General features: G+C 44.8%; 1 long non-coding RNA gene across 1 annotated transcript; it reads right to left on the bottom strand.

The window, feature by feature from the left end:
• Positions 1 to 7956: 7956 nt before the first annotated feature.
• On the bottom strand, positions 7957 to 9171 carry LOC132081633 (uncharacterized). Its single transcript, XR_009419700.1, has 2 exons — positions 9129 to 9171; positions 7957 to 8543 (listed from the first exon to the last, which is right to left on the bottom strand). It is a non-coding gene; the product is annotated as an uncharacterized LOC132081633 (long non-coding RNA).
• Between the last annotated feature and the right edge of the window lie 5960 nt (positions 9172 to 15131).

Below are 15131 nucleotides of genomic sequence, written 5' to 3'. Positions count from 1 at the left end.
AAATTCAAGTAGAACTAATGGCAAAACAGCTTCTTTGATTACATTGTGAAGGTGCAGCTTGTGTAAGCAAATATCTGTCAAACATTCCCACCTCTACGAAGCTCCTGCAGGTACTTCAAGTGGAAGTATTTTTAGCATAATTGCCATTAAATGAATTATAGGAAGCCAATATAATTTTACAACTGATGAAAAATATTGCCACTTTACATCATTAAACCAATTTTTAGAACTGCTGCGATCGCGTTTTGCCCATATATTGTCTGTCAATAGAGCTGAGATTCATAAAAGCAGCCCAGCTTTACAGAACACTTGAAATGCACTTTATGTGCAGCCAGAGGCACTTTATAGTGAGCAATATGTGCTTGCCTCTCTCCAGACTGGAGGTACAGAGCAGGCTGGGGGGACACAGAGGATTTTCTGTATCCCCACGATGTCCCCTGGCTGTGACACTGCCCCAGCCTTTCAGGGAGCCCCAAAAGGACACTCGGACACGGGGAGCTGGGGAGGCACAGTGTTGCTCTGATATTTTCTGAAAAATCCCTTTACCAGGATTTTTCTCCTGAGAAGCCTCAGAGGAAAAGAAAAGCAATGGTTATCTGCTGCTGTGGAATGCAACAGGTGCCTCTTTGACTGGTCTCATGTGGTTGTTTCTAATTAATGGCCAATCACAGGACTGTCTTGGACTCTCTGGTCACTCACAAGATTTTATTACCATTCCATTTTCCTTTCTAGTCCTTTCAAGCCTTCCTTTCTATTCCTTTCAAGCCTTCTGATGAAATCCTTTCTTCTGTTCTTTTAGTATAGTTATAATAGATCATTTTCTTTAAATATCATATATATAATAAAATAATAACTCATCCTTCTGAAACATGGAGTCAACATTCTCATCTCCTGCCTCATCCTGGGACCCTGCAAACATCACCACAGCACAGGAGCCATCCCAGAGCAGGAATGAGAGCTGGGAGATTCAGGGTTTGCATGAGTGGCCCCATCATTGCCCTTGGCAAAAACCAACCTCAACAAAGAAACAGAAACCAATCCGCAGCACTGAACAGAGCAAGAAAAAGAAATGAAAGAAATGCATTGCTGTTCTTTTGCAGGATAAAATGCTTGAACAACCACCTGTAATATGTGAGCTCAGCAGTGATGGCTGGGTTTGCATTTGGGCTGTTTATTCCTCCTGCTTGAGCAGAGGAGTGACTGACCACTGTCACTGCCAGGGTGAATGACCAAGGACTGTAAAGATGCACAAAAACTGGGACATCAGCAGAAGAAGAAAGGCCCAAGCTCCATCATTGGAATCAAGAGTCAAAAACCCCCAAACAAACACCCAGAATCCTTCCCCCAAAGCAAGCTCCTGAGGAAAACCACAATGCATGCTTTTAAATGAATTAATTCTCTTCTCTGCTGCTGATTTCCTCTTTGGGTCTGCAGCCATTCTGTTATCAGGCTTCCCTAATGACACAGAAAAATAAATTCTAGTTTGCCATTCTTTTCCTTCAGATAATCTGCTCTAATTGAGTGTTTTACTGAGCAATCAATTGCACTTCACTCACTTTCCCAGCCTTGAATTACAGAATTAGAAGGGAAAAATGCTTGTACAGACCCCATTGCTGTGATCCTGTGTTAGGATGAATTCACCACGGGCTGAAAATTCCTGTGCAACATTGAACCCCTGCTCCGAGCTGGTGAAAGGAGACTTTGTGCCCATCTTCTGGATTTGAGCAGTTTGGGAGAAGTCAGAACCATCCTTGGGGCACGCTGAGAACTTCTCTTAGGTTTTAAATCTCTAATAAATAATACATAATAAATAGCATTTCAAGGTAGGGGTAAAGAGGGACAAAGCCTCATCCCAGCCTGGTTCTTTCACCCTTTCCAGCCCCTGCAAACCCCTAAAGGAAGGGCAGTGCCAGTGAGAGGGAGGGAATGGCTGGAGGCAAACAGAGCACTGCTCTGTAATTGATACACAACAGGCATCACACAAAAGATGCCATATCCCTGATTTAATAGTCTGCTATGTAAAAGTTGGAATTAGCTTCCACTGCATCCTATTAGGGAGGCTGCAATGTGTTACGTTAATGTGTGAAGGCATTTTTAATATTAGCTCTGGCTACAATTTCCCATCTAATAGAATGGAGAGGAGGGGAAAAAAAGGAGTTTGTAAATCTGCCAGTGCAACGGCCAGTTACAAGGTTTTTTATGGCTCCCTTGTAATGGAAACATCAAGTGCACAGGTAAGCACTGTAACTGTGGGTAAAAGACATCAGTTTATTAGAGGATGTAAAGAGCCAGAATAAGCTCCTTGCTCTCAGGCTCATCCCAGGTCTTTATTGTACAGAGCAGCACAGAGGGATGGCTTTGGCCTTTATGGGATGTGCAATGCAATCTGATAACTGAAATTTGTCTCTCACTGGTGCTGGCAGCCAGCCAGCCTTGGGAATGCCAGTGCAAACATTTGCCCGAAAATCCCACGGAAAGCACAATGTTGGGCTGTGTTTGCAGCCGTCAGACCAAGTGCCCCCAGGACTGGATGATCAGAAGTTAAAGATGTATTCAGATAAGAAGGTTGTGGGGTTTTTGTCTTAGGTACAGTAAAAACCACAGAAAGGTAGCCTGGAAAAGTAAATATTCCATAAAATTTACCAGCATGAGCTCAGCTTGGGATGCCCCTCATTGTAATGGTGTTCACCCTCACCTGAAAGGGGCAGTGTGCTGTTTACTGTCTGACTGTCAGCTCTGGAACACACTGGAACCATCAAGCAGACTCACAACTGCTGCCTCATTATGTATTTCTCCATTACAGGGAAAGCATATATTTCTTTCATTTACTCCTTCTGCTTCAGGATCTTTCAAAGTCCAAAGGAATGGGGAGGCCCAAGAACGATGGCATTTGCTCTGCAAACAGCAGATTTGAATGGTTAATGGTGTGAAAATAATTAATAGTCTATTTTTCTTTATGCCTGTATCCCTGTTACTGGGAGCTCTTTCATACATGGACTGTTTCTCATCATGGGGTCCACTGCAAAGTAACAGAGGTGGGGAAGGCATCAGATGTAGCAGGATCTCCAACACACTGTCCACTCTCTTGGGCTTTAATTCCAGGGTTGGATGTCTCTAATAAATAATATTTAAAGGTGGGGGTGAGGAGGAGCAAAAGCAGGAGAGATTTGCTGGAGAGACAGCAAAGGACAATTCCCTCCTTCTCAAAGCAGGTGTGGTGGGATGATACCTGCCCTGCCTCTGTGCCAAGCTGCTTTGCAGACTCATTTCAAAGGAGCAAGCCATTTTAATTAGCTCTCCCTGGACTCAGGGACATGGGGGTCCCAGCTGAGGGGGGAGCACAGAGAAATAAATATACATATACTTAAATGGAGAGCAGGCTGGCCTTGTGTCAGCTCTCCCAGCTCTGCCTTAACCACTTTGAAGAACACCAGTCCACAGTGACCTCTGTTGTTCCTTTCATATTGGAGATTAAAAGATGAAGCACTGGTTCTGCAGCTGGTGAACACACAGAGAGGAAATCAATGACTCTTTCAGACAGGTCCCCGTGCAAAAAGGGTTATTGCAGACGTGAAATAATTAATTTTAATTCAACTGCTTAAAAATAGACGCTACAGAAAGAGAAATGGCCTTTCTTTCTAAAAAAACAAGGCAAATGGATTTTTTTTTTTCAGAAGCCAGAAAATCAGATGCCCCTCATTTTAGAATAGAGTTTCAATTATATATTTTTTCCTCTTCTCATCTTTGCTTTCAGGCAGTAGATCTGCTGGAGGAGAACCTCAGGCAGTGCCCTGGATGCTGTGCTGCTCTCCAGGCTCGCTGTCACCATCACAGAGCTGCGAGCAGCAGGGGCACAGGCAGGGTTCCAGATGCTCCTGATGTGCTGAACAGGCAAATATTCCACCAGCAGCTGCAGCCTGGGGCAGTCAGGGAGGCACAGAGCCCGGCCCCAGCCCGTGGGGACAGTGCAGAGCCACCTCTCACTGCTGTCCTGAGGGGAACGCAGGGCTCGGAGCTGCCCTGCCTGCACACCCACCCTGCTCAGGGGACACAGGGCTGGACCCTGCTTTCCCCAGCCTGTCACCTCCTGCGCGGCTGAGGTGGAAAAGGCAGCGCCGGCTGAGCTGGAACTGCACCAAAGTCATTGCAATGCCCCGGCCCTCTGAGGCTTGCCTGCCTTCTGTGCCATCCCGAGCTGCTCAGGAGTGATAAGCAATTCCACGTGAAAAGGAGCTCAAGACACTGTTTAGTCTTCCTTTGTGTGTATCAATAGCAAACTGTATATCGATCCCTTTTTCTGGAAAACAGCCCCCATTTGTGGCTCAGGAATTGCAGCCAGGTGAATGGCACAGTGCAGTTTGCTGCTTGACTTTCTATTTCCATCTTCCCTGGCCATCCCCACAGCCCCTCCAGGGAGCAGCAGATGTTTGAGTAGTGATGCCACAGCTGGATAGAGCAGAGCACACAGCCATGAACTCTGCAAACACTGAGCAATGCAGGAATGCACCAGCAGTGCTCAGGCTGGCTCTCACATGGCCAGAGCACAGTTTGTGTCTTTAAACACAGGAACGAAGTCAAGCTAAGTAAAATGCCATAAAGGAGCTGCTGTATGAGTGAGAGCCACACTGAACACGGCCAGCCCCAGGGCTGGGAGTGGGTTTGCTCCTGCCTGGAGTGAAAATAAACCCTCCTGTTCCTGCCACAGGGGTAAAGCACCCATGGACCCAGCACCCTAAAACCCATCAGCCCCACCCTCACCATCCCGCCTGGCTGCACCCACCAGGCACTTCCTCCCACTCTGAATTTACCCCAAGGTTTGGGTTTTCCCACGTCTGCTCAGCTGTTCAGGAGTCCCCAGACCCCCTCTCCTGCAGCTTTTGCAGCTCTGGGTGTGATGCTCCTTGCCTGACCCTCTCAGGGGCACAAACTGTTCTGTGAACGCGAGCAGGGAGCTGTAACTGATTATGGGAGAGTGTCTGGCACCAACCATTGCTCAAACCCAGTTACGTAAGGCTCTGAGGTATTCAGAAGAACTAAAATTACCCCCTCCTCCAGCTGGCTCCTCTCTGAGCCCTCATCTGGCACCATGATGACAATGGTGGGGCGGAGGCTGGAGAGGAGGCTGCAAAACCACTGCCCATCAGCACTGCTGCACACTGGAGTGAACAGGCCACTCAGAAAATTACATCTATAAATATATGTTTATAAAATTATAAATGTATTATTTTAAATTAGAAGTTTATATTACATTTACAAATAATTATGTTGTTTATGTATAAACTTATATATAAAATATATATAAAATAATTATATAAAATACATATTTAAATGTATATATTAAAAAGTATCAATTCATTTAAATAGATATAAAATATGTATATTTAAATGTATATATTAAAAAGTATCAATTCATTTAACTATATATAAAATATATATATTTAAATGTATATATTAAAAAGTATCAATTCAAAAGAGCTGCACCCTTGGTGATCACAGGGAAATGCAAAACTGATTATTTAAATGATGGGAGCTGAACAGGTAAACTCAAAGTTAGGGGGAAAAATGCATGTTCCTTTTGATAATAGTTTTTATTTATTAATGAAATCATCATGCTGTAATGTCACCTAAATTAGCCTCAATTAATTTCTGAATTAATTAGGTGCATTGCTGGTAATTTCTTTCTCTTCTTACACTTTTCAAGAATCTCTAAATGATAAAAGGAATTCTAGTACAAAGAAATGGAGAGGTCTCTTTATAACAGGCGTTCAAGATAAGAATAGAATAGGTACAGAAGGCAGGAGGGTAAATCTCATCAAACTGCTTTGAAACCACATATTTGAAGTCAATCATTATATCAAAGTCACTAAAAGTCATCAAATAGCCTCATTAGCCACAGTTTTTGATTTTCAGAAGTGATAAAGGCTAATGGAACTGCAAGCTTTTCACCCCAACTCCAAACCATCCCCAGCACCAAATGTGGACACTGAAAGGGGTTTTTGACTGGGGAAATATTTATAGAAATGTTGTGTGTGTGCCTGGGCCTCCATGACACGGAAAACATTGAACACAAATTGAGCCTGCTCTAATTTTAGGTAGAACCTGCCCCTGAAGAGGATTAAGGGTTGTTGGTGTTTTACAGCAGAGCAGATTTGAGTCATCATAAAGGAACAAAACAGGGAGCAACCAAAATTCTCAGGGTGCTGCACACCCCATCAGGGTTCAGGGGGCCCTGGTGTCCACAGACAGGGCCCCACAGGTGACACTTCCCCCCTAAATTACATCTGGGGGTTCACACAGAGTCATGGCATTCAATCAGCCAAATGAGCCTGACAAGCAGCCTGCAGATTTTCTAAGTGGGGTATGAGGGGGAGGAAAAAAAATCCAAAAATCTCCCAAAAAGGAATTGTCCAAAACTGTTTTTTTCCTCTCTTCACCTTCCAAGGATTGCCAGAGGGGTCTCTGGGGCTGCAGCTGATGGGTACAGAGAGGCTCCTTTATCTAAATCAACCCCCACAGTGTATTAAACATTCTTTACTATTACTCTGATGCTTCTAAAAATACAGTTGTGAAGCTGTATAATCTGACATGAAATTACAGCTTATTTTGCCATAGAAGGAGGAAAGAAAAAAGAAGAAAGGGAGAAGAGACTGATGCCACTGACACATTGGAGAACACATGATGTGTTTTGATAGCACATTGTATTTGCAAAGCCTGTCCCCAGGCAGGCTGTGCTGGAATGAATTTGGAATCAAAGGCACGTGGTCAGGCTAACTGGAAATAATTCTGGTACCTTTCTTGTGGCAGTACAGAAATGACAGAGGATCCAGAACGGGCATCCAAATATATATCCTCGGAATTTAATTAGAGAGAATTATTCTTGCCTACCTAGGATAATTGCAACATTATGTTGTGATGGCTGTTAGCATCACATATGCTTACAGATTAATAGTGTTTCTTCCATGTCTGCTTTTGATTTAATCAGGCCATCACTCATTACAATCATGCATGGCTGGTTCTACAAAATGAGAATGCATAAAAAACAACTTGCCTGCTAACACAGACCTGGAGCTGCAGGGCTCTGCCAGCAGCTGGGCAGGGAATGCAGCAGAGCTGTGTCCGAAATCCACACCTGAGCTGCCCCCAAAACAGCCACACCTGAGCTGCCCCCCAAACCAGCCACACCCGAGCTGCCCCCCAAACCAGCCACACCCGAGCTGCCCCCCAAACCAGCCACCCCTGAGCTGCCCCCCAAAACAGCCACCCCTGAGCTGCCCCCCAAACCAGCCACCCCTGAGCTGCCCCCCAAACCAGCCACACCCGAGCTGCCCCCCAAACCAGCCACCCCTGAGCTGCCCCCCAAAACAGCCACCCCTGAGCTGCCCCCCAAACCAGCCACCCCTGAGCTGCCCCCCAAACCAGCCACACCCGAGCTGCCCCCCAAACCAGCCACCCCTGAGCTGCCCCCCAAACCAGCCACCCCTGAGCTGCCCCCCCAAAACAGCCACCCCTGAGCTGCCCCCCAAAACAGCCACACCCGAGCTGCCCCCCCAAACCAGCCACACCCGAGCTGCCCCCCCAAAACAGCCACCCCTGAGCTGCCCCCCCAAAACAGCCACCCCTGAGCTGCCCCCCAAACCAGCCACCCCTGAGCTGCCCCCGGACCACTGCCTTCACCTGCATTCCCAGAGCATGCCTGGTCTGCAGGCAGGACACAGCTCCTGGGTGCCCTCTCACACCTGGATATTCTGGGAACGAGACCCCATTTGGGATCACAGGCAAGCCCTGGGGCTGTGTTTGTGGTCAGCCCTCTCCGGGCTCTTGGCCAGCTCTGCCACACCATCAAACCCACCTGGGGACACTTGGGGAGTTCTGTGGGCCTCATATGCATTAAAAGGAAGGAAAAGAAATAAAGGTATGTGGCTACTTTGAAGCACAAGGGATCACACAGGGACTAGATTCACACATAAAATATGCATTGATACATAAAAGCAAAATATACATTTCTCCTGTGCCAAAACAGAGACTGAACACATTTGATATTAACACTGCAGTCCTGACCACAACAGAGCAATTCATAATGGCATTTTTAAAAGCAATAATAACAAAAGGTATATCACCAAGTTAGAGACTCCTGAACAATTCTCCCAACTCTACAACATCATCCAGACAATGACCTGAGCACCGATCACAACTCAGATCAAAGAAGCAGACACAGATACAGCAGAGCACCACACACCCCATCAATACCCCAGGGAACAACATTGTGATTTTTTTTTCCACAGAACAGACATGGTAGCATTGACTTTCACACATTTCCAAATAAATTTTAAAAGGCTTTTTTGGGTAATAGTTTAACTTCACCAATTCTGGCTGAACAAAGCCGCCTCCACACCGTCCGTTGTTTGGAGCTGCTATTTGATGGGAGAACTTTTTCTCTCTTCCCTTTCCCTCCCTCCATGCTACAGGAATCCAACCCCTCTGAAATTCAGCATCAATGCCCAGGACACACATCTTTAATGCAGCCCAGGAGCCATGATCACACCCTGAGAAAGAAGCAATCCATGAAGCAAAATACACTCCGTGCCTGCATGCTAATGCAGCAATTAATCATTTTGATATCCTTGCTCTCTCCCCTGCTCATTTTCCCTTGATTTTTTGATGTCAGAACCAACTCAGTAGAACAGCACACTTTTAAAAAATCATCTTTCAAGTAGCAACATTAAACACCTCAGAGTGGAAAGCAAACAAATCAATACATATTATAGCACTCATGGCATAGCGAGCTCCAGAGCTATGGTTGCAAAGACACAAAAATTCTTCTGAAGGAAGAAAAATCCACCTGAAATGCAGCAGCAGCTTTGCTCCAAAACCCACCCAGAATTCCTTCTTCCCAACCCCCGAAGAGCTCCACAGTGGCCACCAAAACCCAGGGATTTGAAGGGAAAATGGTCCCTTTTTTCCTCCAGAAGTACAAAACATCATTGCAGGCAAAACCCTCTCATCAGCACGCCACAAAAAATACCACTGAGGAGGCCAAAAGTGACCCCACAGCAACAGCAGAACAAGAATAACTTCCACAAACAATACAGATTATGATGGTTCTATGAAAGTTGAGAGCCTTCCCTTACCTTTGGAAGCACACCAGGAACCAGCAGGGCAGGAACCTCCTCCAGCAGCAGCAGCAGGTGATAGAATGCTCTGGTGGTGGCTTTTGTGGACTTTGTGCGGGCTTCTGGTTGGTTCTGGTTGGTTCTGGCCCAGGTGCTGCCAATAACCATGCTCATTAGCTCTAATGAGGTTGATTATCTGCACCTGTGGCCAGTGAGAGCCCCCCCCCCCCCCATGCCCTGGGGTGGCTCAGCCAGAGGAGATGGCAATTCCCAGCTCAGGTTTAATGCATTCTGGGTTTGCATCCACACGTGGCAATTAACATTCATTTGCAAGAACAACGGGCTGATTAATCAGCTGGGATTGCAAATGACACACTTGCATTTGAGGCTCGTTTTGTTTTGCACCGTGCATGGTATTTAGCTAAACCTGTGATTAAAGGACAACTTCTGAGGCCTTGAGGAATAAACTTCAGCTTTAGCTTTGATGTTGCTGATAAAGGCAGGAGTTTTCAGAGAATTCGATCCTGTGGGGGAGCAAAGAGAAATTAGGTGTTTTGCTCTTTGTCAGTGATTATGAAATCCAGCAGCATTTTAAATTCACTGAAGATTTGTCCTGCAGAGGGGACACAGGACTTCAGTAGCAGAAGAGGGAGAACACAGGGTATGATTAAAGCTGGGATGCAGAAATCACAGTGACAGGAACACAGTGCTTTGCTGTTCCAGGTTAAACAATCTCAGGCACTGTGCATTGATCCCAGGGGATGCCCTGCAGAGCCAGCTGCTGTGGATGGAAGCAAGGCATAAAATCACCTTGCATTACTCCTTGCTTGTAATGATATTTATCACTTTTTTGTTGCCATGGCTCTCTGATTTTCAACAGAAGAGTTCATGTTGATTTATGGGTGAGGGGAAGGCCAGAAACAGGAAGGCTTTGGGGCACCCCAGCTGCAGTAGGGGTGCAAACCCATGTTCAATCCCATGCTCCAACTTTCCTTCCCAAGTGCCTCTCCCCACACAATGTGCCGCCTCATCTCCTTGGCCAAGCCTGACCCTTTCTGTCATGCTTTTGATTATTTTCTTGAGTCATTCTGTCATACTTCGCCAGACCTTTGCATCCCAGGTGCTACAGACCCCCTAGCAATGTGTTACTGCTCGTGTGATGCACCCTCCTGAGCACAGCAGCTGCAGAGGAATCCTCAGCGTTCAGCTCAGAGCTTGGGCCATCATCCAGACTGGGAAAATGGTGATACTGCCTTAAATGACTTAATAAAAGAATTCTTTAACTCAAGTGCTGTTAGCATTAGAGGAGAATGACCAGGGCTCCCTTCAAGGTTTCCTTCCATTCCCTCAGGTCTGTCCTGTTGATTCATTTGAATCTTTTGCTCATCCGCAGAGGATCAGCATTAGTCACTGGGAAATGGGGTGAAATTCCCCTCGCAGTGCAGAGGGCAAGCCCAGGGCTGTGACCAGCTCTGTCCCCCTTCACACACGTTGGCAGCACCTCTGCACACAGATGTCACCAGGGCCTGTTTTCCCTGAAAAGCTGCTTCACAGGAGCTTCACAGGAGCTTTCCCTCTGTCACTCACAGGAGGCTGAACTGGAAAGACTCATTCCCAAAAAGCATTTTAATAGAGAAATGATAAGGCTCTCAACAGATATTATTTGCATGAGATCGCTGAACTGCCAAGCATCAGTTTGTAAGTGAGCAGCAGCCAACAGTCAAGGACTTCAGCCTTCAGTCTGAGCTTGCTAAGAGTAGTTCTTCTGATAATTAAACACTAATGTTCTTCCATGAGTACATTATAATGAAATAAATTGCTTCAAGGCAACAATAAGCTACAGGCAGCATCTGAAGCATTTTAGCAGCACAGAGCATTTGGCTGCTGCAAGACTCACTCAAAGAGGAGAAAGGTAATAACATCTCAGAAACCATTTAGAAAACAATTTTCTGAACTTTCAGGGTTTGTAGGGACAAGCTGGGGCACTCAGGTGTGATTTGACTCATTCTCAATGGCTCACCTGGATGGAAACACACACATGCCTGTAACTCACCTGGGCAGCCTGTCTGGCCCCACAGCCCCTGGGACACAGCTCACAGTTCAATAACAATTCCAGACCAAAGCCAGGCCCTCCACAGCAACATTTACTTGCCTCCTAAAGCAGAATACATGAAATTATCATTGCAGCTTCCCAATGCTTAAGGGGTGCTATAGAAATATTTACAAAGAATTGAGAAAGTGTATGGCACATATGTTTCCAATTGAATGAAACTGTGCACGTGCCTCTCTAATTTAAGATAATATCCTGACATTTGATGATGTAAGTTGTGAGCACAGCAATGATAAAAATTTTAACTGTCTGTTCTCTCCCTGCAGGGCAGCAGTGAGGGATTTGTCTTTCTTGGCTTCTTTAACTTTTGGAGCTGGTGGAAAATACATTTTTCTATCATTATGCTTCTTTTAAACACCAGGTTGTGCTTGTTCTGCTTGAAGAGTTAGCTGCTGCAAAGGGCTGATTTAAAAGAATAAATCGTGTTCATGTTTATAGTGCAATTTGCAAGCAGTGATGAACATGTTCTGTGAATGGGAGCTGCACATGGTAAAAACTCTCTGGTACCCAATTCCCAGCAGCCACTGTGGATGTAAAAATGCAGAGATCACCCTGAGTCATGTGCAACAAGAAAGAGAAATCTCCTTTCTTCTGCTCTCCCAGTGTGCCACAACTGCCTGTACGTTGGCCTTTAGCCAAGACAGATGGATTATGACTAAACAAATTTCAGTAAAGCCTCCTTGCATTTACATAATGTAAGTTTCTAACATTTAAGCAATTAAAAGGATTGGTGCTTATGGCTTTAAAGAACTTGTGGGTTAATTACGACTCACTCGTTCTGAGCATATGATGGGAGAGAGAAAATGAAGATTTTGGGAGTTGAGGAACTTACTCTGCTTTACCCTACATGGGGCACGCTGCTTTGTTGAAGGACTGTTTTGCTTGAGGAGGAACAATAAGCGTTGAATTTCAATTTGGTTTCAATGCACAAATCCCCTTCCATAAAATCTGACTTTCACAATGGGATTGACTTCTTTAAAGTTGTGAGGGTGCAGTTTTGTTTTACATGAAGAAGCTAAAGACGGCCCTTCCTGGCTGTATTGTGAATTCCCCCCTTTCATTTGAACGTGTCCTTGCAGTTCAGATAAACACGGGTCCCTTGCTGAGTCCCCACAGCCTCGTGGAACAGAAATCCTGATTTAGGCAGCACCACAGGGAACAGGACGCTGCCTGAACGTGGTGCCCCATGGAAAACACCTTTCAATCTGCTTTTTGGCAGTGGTGGGTTTGCCCACGCGGGACAGGGTGGCATTCCCTGAAATTGGGGGCACAGCAGGAGATGGTGCCACTGGCTGCAGTGGGTGAGCAATGAGCACAAGCACAGCTCCTGCTCTCCGTGCCAGCAGGAGCAAAGGCACAGCTGTGCTTTGGCTGAAGTTCTGTCACCCAGTACAGAATAAGTTTAAAAGGTACTAAATTTTTTATTTTTTATTTTCAATCATCTCGGTTTCCTTCCTTGTTGTGACTCATTTCATTTTGGAGGTGCTTTTTCTTTTCAAGGTAAGAAAATAGACATTAAAAGTGGGTTCTGGTACACAGCATTCAACTATAATGAAAAAATACAGCAGGCAACTAAACTGTGGCACAGAAAAGCTTCACTGGATTCTCCTGCTGAAACTGAATGATGGCTGTGCCAAATGTTTGCAAAACTGAATAAGTAGATTTTTATTATTATAACAGGGTACAGAGGCTCCAATCATCACCACTAAAATTCCAAGCAACTCTTGCTGTGTTGGGTGCTGCACAAAGATTGAGTCAATGGTCAGTGCTAATAAAATCAAATAAAAAAGGAAAACACATCAGGGGAAAAAAGAGAGATTTAAAAAACCCCATGGGTTTATGATTTATCAGCTGATTCAGCCAAGGACATTGAGAAAGTCTTCACCTGGAATGAGCATTTAAATCCAGACCTTTGCAGCCCTGTTCTTTCAGGCCTTAAACAACTTCCTGTCTCAAAGTGCAAAGAAAATTTTCCTGAGCTTTTACCTCTTTTGTTCTGCCCAATTTTATTACTTTAAACCACATTTAGAGGACAATGATTTTTCCTTTGTGAAAACTAAGTATTAACCAACATTAAAGCTCCATCCTTTGATTTCTCTACATAAGATCAAATTTAAAACTGCATGTTACTCAAAAAAAAAAAAAACAAAAAACAACCCAAAAACCCCTAATCCATTTTTTATGGAATTCAGCTTTATTTTTACTTACTTTTTTATCCTCCTTTTCCTTTCTATTTTGTTCTGTTCTATCCAAATAGGCCTCCTGGTAAGTAATACCAGTTAATAGCAATTACTTAAAGTATATTTTGTTTAGTAGAGAAGCAAAAATCATCCTTGATTTCTTGATGTGTTCTGTAATCCATGTCATATGGATGGCTCTGTAAATCTTTCTAATGCCTAATAAAATACACTGCTGAATAGCACACTCATTACATATTAAACTGCAAATTCTGCTGCCTAAGTGCTGGTGTGTGGTTTGAAAACAATAAAACCAGCACGGAGTTATGAATTACAATCAGTTTTCTACATTTCTGATTCATAAAAGTACATTTTTATGTTCTCTCCTTAGCCAGCATCTGAACTTTTCATCCAGCCTGTGCCAAATGAATGCAATCAAAGCAAACTGTCTTTATTTACTGCTGCATAAGAAAATGTCCCACTGTTTCTAAACCTGACCCCACATGAATGTTCAGAAGGTTGGGTTTATTTGTTCTTGTCACTTTTTGGTTTGTTTTGCTTCCAGGTCAGGGCTCACAAAATTTGAATTTCGTCCTCTAAATGTTTTTGTATTTCCTGTGCGCTGCTTTGGTATTCCAAATAAACACATTTGGCTTCTACATGTGGCCTTGGTTTGCTATTCCATTCCTCTCCCTCTCCTTCCAGTCTCTTAGAGAGATGATTGCTTTCAGAACAGCCTGTTCAAAATAACCCCAGCAACCACAGTCCTGAGGAACTCTGTCCTTTTCCACGATTTCAGCTTTCCTAAAGTCTTTGCAACACTTCCTGCTGGTTGTAGTTTCTTTCTACCACCGCTGTCCTCATCATTTCCATTTTTCTGCTGCTCTTTTTCCTTTCTCCATCCCTGCCTATAACCTGTAGCCATGAGACCCCAGGGAATTACAGGAGGGAATAAAGTTCCTGTGCTGGCAGCCCCTGGTCAAGAGGCCTGAGAGGCAATTGGGAATGGCAGAAGATATCCCAGCCAGCTGGGAATGGCAGAAGATATCCCAACCAATTGGGAATTGCAGAAGATATCCCAACCAGTTGGGAATGGCAGAAGATATCCTAATAAATTGGGAATTGCAGAAGATATCCCAACCAGTTGGGAATGGCAGAAGATATCCCAGCCAGCTGGGAATGGCAGAAGATATCCTAATAAATTGGGAATTGCAGAAGATATCCCAACCAGTTGGGAATGGCAGAAGATATCCCAACCAATTGGGAATTGCAGAAGATATCCCAACCAGTTGGGAATGGCAGAAGATATCCCAACCAATTGGGAATTGCAGAAGATATCCCAACCAGTTGGGAATGGCAGGAGATATCCCAGCCAGTTGGGAATGGCAGGAGATATCCCAGCCAGTTGGGAATGGCAGGAGATATCCTAATAAATTGGGAATTGCAGAAGATATCCCAACCAATTGGGAATGGCAGAAGATATCCCAACCAATTGGGAATTGCAGAAGATATCCCAACCACAGTGTCCAACTTTTCCCGCAGGTCTATAAATCCCTCTCCCCCCACATTATCCACATTATCCATATTATTTTTAACACCAGTTTAATCTTTCTGGCCCCAAGATGTAGGGTTTTTCTCTTTTGGTTGTATCTTGGGCAGCTCCCATGGTTACCCACCCCAGCTCGCAGGGGCTCCAGCTCTTTCCTTCACCTGCTCTGGGTGAAATGAAAAGTT

The sequence above is a fragment of the Ammospiza nelsoni genome, chromosome 18 (genome assembly GCF_027579445.1).
Source record: "Ammospiza nelsoni isolate bAmmNel1 chromosome 18, bAmmNel1.pri, whole genome shotgun sequence".
Taxonomy (NCBI): domain Eukaryota; kingdom Metazoa; phylum Chordata; class Aves; order Passeriformes; family Passerellidae; genus Ammospiza; species Ammospiza nelsoni.
The sequence above is the reverse complement of the archived record's forward strand: the minus strand, read 5'-3'. Positions and strand labels throughout refer to the sequence as shown.